Genomic DNA, 5,218 nt, shown 5'->3' with positions numbered 1-5,218 from the left:
TATAATCATGGCCGATTTCAACATGCATAGTAGATCAGAGCAAGACAGAACTACATTCCGAAACTTCATTACAACTCATACGCTTGGTATCATTCACAATCTGCCTAAACATACAAGACCTATCTCACAAACTACCCCGGACATCGTCATTACTTCAGCTAATCTAGTCTCCCAAGTACATATTGATATTCTTGATCCAGTCGGCAGTGACCCTGTTCCAGTTAAACTTCAGCTCCGTACAACTACTATCAATTCCTCTAATCATTTCCAGCGCACTAGTCTCCGCTTTGACAAGGCAAACTGGGCTCTGTATCGAGCTCATCTAATGACAGCTATAGAGCCATTAGAAACACCCACTACAGAAGACGAACTCTATGCTCGTATCGACACTATCACAACTACAATCCAGGAGGCAAGTTCTCTCTTCATACCAGTTTCTACCTCCATACCGTACCAGCCTGCATTACCTCCACAATACCTTACATTCGTTACCCGCTCTCGACAATTTTATCGAGATTATCGAAGGACTGGCAATCCTGAATCATTTCCTCATTATCAACAACTTCAGCGGATGGTCAGAAACTACATATGTGCTTACAAACTACGCTGTTGGGTTAAAACATGCAATTCATTATCTGATACCAATCATCCCACAAAGTATTGGAAACGTTTTAACACTCTTTGTGGAAAGTACACAAAAACACCTTACCCACTATTACAAGGGGAATCTCGAATTCAATCAGATACAGACAAAGCCAACGCTTTCGCTGATTTTTTTCAAACAATATTCACACCTAACAGGTCTTCTCCTACTTATCGCCATCCAGAAAACGCAGTCAATACGTCATCTCCTTCTTTACAGCCTCATCTACACCATACTCTTCTACTTAATCAACCTTTGACAGAACCAATTACAGTTCAGGACATTATCACTGTTGTTCGAAATAAACGTAATAGTGCACCAGGATTCGATAATATCACTTACCGACATATCAAAGAAAGTCCGCTTTCATTGCTTATTCTGCTTGCCAGCATCTTTACCTTCATACTTCGAACAGGCTATTTTCCTATCCAGTGGAAGACTCCAAAGACGTTAATGTTTCCAAAACCTCACAAACCACCTGAAAGTGTATCATCGTATCGTGCAATACAATTAACGTCTACCTTCAGTAAAATCTTAGAACGCATACTTGTCCGACGTCTACATACATACAGACGCCACCTTCTTCCCATCCATCAAGCAGGATTTAGACCAGGCTATTCTATCAACGACCAATTGCTTCGCTTATTCACTATGGTCACACATCATTATAATTCCGTCAAGTCATCATGTCTTGTACTGTTTGATCTAGAGAAAGCGTTTGACAAAGTTTGGCACTTAGCACTTATCTATAAATTAATACGGCACCGTTTTCCTCTCACATATATCCGTCTGATTTACAACTTCTTAGTGGGTCGCCTTTCCTATGTTTCTATTAACAACTGCCTATCACACCCTATTTTTCTGCTATCCGGAGTTCCTCAAGGATCGGCTTTATCGCCACTTCTGTACATTCTCTACGTTGCTGATATGCCTCCACTACCAGATAAAGTCCATCTTTTTCAGTACGCCGATGACACTGCATTCCTTGCTTTGGGATCGACTATCTAATCAATAAACAAATCTTTGCAAACAGCTATTAACGATTTCCTCCGCTGGTGTGATAAATGGCAACTTACAATTAATGCCACGAAAACCCAGGCGATTGTATTCATTCCCTCTAAGAAAACCTCACGAGTCCGTCGAAATCCCAACCGCCAAACACTTCATGTGAACCATACACCTATACAGGCACGCTCAACAGTGACCTATCTGGGCATTACATTCGATAGACATCTAACATGGAAACCACATCTTCAAACAGTCACCGCCAAGGCTTACAATAGACTAAATCTTCTAAAGAGGTTAACCGGAACAACATGGGGCTTGAAACCTACTACAGTATTAAATACCTACAAAGCTTTCCTACGACCGACTCTAACATACGGTCACACTGCTTGGATAGCTGCTGCACGCTCTTTCTACGAAAAGCTCTTAATCTTAGAAAGACATGCACTACGTATTGCATTTCGCATTAAGTTACCTGGCCCAACAGCAGAATTATACAACCGCATTGAGTTTCCATCTCTACAGTTTCATCTTGAAAAGTTACGTCTCACCTACATACACAATCGTTATGAAGCACACCATCCTCTACTTCTGACTACTATGCATCATATGGCACTCCACCCATCAGCATTTCGATATTTCCATCCACCGCTCTCACTCCTGTATACTCTGTACTGCTACACACTACCTCCTGATGCACTAGACCTGGAGTTACTTGCTGACTATCAAATTCCTGACCATCTTCCGCTCATCTTTCCATCCTATGTTGCACAATAAATCCATCTACAACTCCATATAACCTATATAATGGTTATATGGTTATAACCTATATAACCATATAACTAAGTTGCATCTTACACATCATGTAATTGCTCTGCCACCCTTTTCCTGCCTGATGTTAAGGCCCGCACAGGTCCTAAGTCTTTGATCGCTATAACAAGCTTTAATAAAGAACTCTGAGACCCTCTCAAAGTCAGGCACATCTACTGTTCTCATACTTCAGTTCCCTAAGAGAGGGCATAACCCTCTAACAGGGTTCTAGCCGGAACGGCTAGTCACTTACAAAAAAATAACTAGTAACGTCATAAGCTTAGTTGATCATTTTTTGCTACATATATCCCATTGATTGTAAATTACGTTACTCGCTTTGCCTCAAACATTATTTATGACCCGTATTTATGACGTCATCAAAATAATACCTAGTATCTTGGTTACTCTTCTGGATATTGATATGGAGTTTTCAGTATTCAACTCAGCTGAGTACAATGTGTAATCTACCCCAACGAAATTGAAAACTGAAGTAGAAATGTGGGTTCCACAAACCCTATGGTACCGCAAAGCCCCATAGTATGTATGGTTGTTATAGATTATGCATTTTCATGGAATTTTTGTTAGGCCTCAATATTTATATTTTCCAAGATTGTACCGTCTGACACGCAAACCCCACATATCTATGGTACCGCTTATTAATTCCCCATATTTCTGAAACCATTAGATGTACCGACTTGGGATTTTCGACTTAGTTAGGACATATTACGTTGATGTTTAGAAATGCATATTTTTTATTTTGTTTTAACCTCAAACCCCACAGGAGTCTTGATTGTTTTGGATTTAAACTTCTTCTGAGATTGTAGTTAGTAAGTAGTTTTACGAAATATTAAAATCTAGTACGCAAACCCCACGTATCTATTATGTCAATCTGTAATTCCCCACATTTAGGTATGCACGAGTTGTTGCGAGTTGCCGTTTAAGATTTACTGCTATCAGTAACATTCTTTAGAATATTTGATAGACATACGTTTCAAAATATTTAAAAATTTAGAAATTAGGTACCCCATTGTACCTCCGAACCCCATTGGAGTAACCACCAAATTTTGTATAATGATATATTTTTAATTGTTGTTAAGCATCAGCAAGTAATGTTCCGAAATCCATTGCTGTTCCTCCCGAAGCCCAAAAGTCCATACCTGACCTGTATTGTATATTAAAAGTGTATTTGTATAAGTATTTAACCCTTTGGGGATCTTACGGTACATTTTGTACCATACGCGTTTTTCATGGTACATTGCGTTATTTCTCTTCTATTTGAGCTTTTTCGTCCGTTTTTTTTTGTTTTTCAAGTCCAGAGACATTGTAGAAGATATTACGTATGGTTTCAGACCGTCCTGCGTCCAGACATGGGAGGTGATGACGTCATAATCTTAAAATGTATTTTTCCCTTTTTAAGCCTATGTTCATTATTTTTTGGCGGGCTTATTTTTGAACGTAGAAGATTGAAATTTTGCACAAACATTCAGTCCACCAAGTAGTATTTACCAGATTTTTTGTTCCGATGTCAGTCCTAAAACAGGGGGGGAACCAGAGGGGCAAAGGGGTAAAAAAGGGATGTTTTTACCCCAAAAATCCCGTTTTTCCTCATTTTCACGCCTCACATATATGATAGAACCACGTGAGTCATACCGTCTGAAAGGCAGTTCCATTATGAAGAGAATGACGGTCGAATTATTATTCTAGGGTAATTAGGGATGTTTCAGAGATTTTTTGAAAAATATACTTCTATATAGGGAAAAATGAGGCATTGTCGGTATATATATTTTTGGCGGGCTTATTTTTGAACGTAGAAGATTTAAATTTTGCACAAACATTCAGTCCACCGAGTAGTATTTACCAGATGTTTTGTTCCGATGTCAGTGTTAAAACAAGGGGGGAACCAGAGGGGCAAAGGGTTAAAAAAAGGGATATTTTTACCCCAAGAATCCCGTTTTTCGTCATTTTCCTGCCTCACATACAAGATAGGACCACGTGAGTCATACCGTCTGAAAGGCCGTTCCATTCTGAAGAGAACGACGGTCGAATTATTATTCTAGGGTAATTAGGGCCGTCTCAGTGAATTGTTATCCAAATATACTTCTGTATAGGGTGAAAGTGGGGCATGGTAGGGAAATTTTTTCTGATGGGCCTATTTTTTCACATAGAAGATTCAGTCCACCGAGTAGTATTTACCAGAAGTTTTTTTTCGATTTCTGCGTAAAAACAGGGGGGTCCAGAGGGGCAAAAGTTGAAAAAAGGGAAATTTTGCCCAAAAAATCCCTTTTTTCAGGAATTTCCCGCCTTAGATACTTGATGGAGACATGTGAATGGTACCGACTGAAAGACAGTTCTATTCTGAAGAGAATGATTGGCGGATTATAGTCCTAGGGTAATTAGGGATGTCTCAGGATTTTTTTTTCCTGAGATCATAGTGTTTTATGGTGATTTGGGGCATTGTGGGAATTTTTGATAAAAATTCTCCCGCCCTTACTATTCAAGATAGAAACTTGAAATTTGGCACTCACATTCAGTATACCAAGTACTATTTATCAGATTTTTTTTAGATGGCTACGATTACACAGGGGGGGGGGCAAAGTTCGAGAAAAAAATTTTCCCTCCGAAATTTTCATTTTGACATTTTCTTTCCCGCTTCTGGTATATGGTATGAGCATACAAGTGGTACCATTTGAAAGCCAGCTCTATTCTGAAGAGAATGAGGTATGCACCATGATCCTAGGATAAATAGTGACGATGCAGTAG

Source organism: Thermobia domestica, chromosome 7 (assembly GCF_964235325.1).
Source record: "Thermobia domestica chromosome 7, izTheDome1.hap1.1, whole genome shotgun sequence".
NCBI lineage: Eukaryota > Metazoa > Arthropoda > Insecta > Zygentoma > Lepismatidae > Thermobia > Thermobia domestica.
This window is presented reverse-complemented; position numbering follows the sequence as displayed.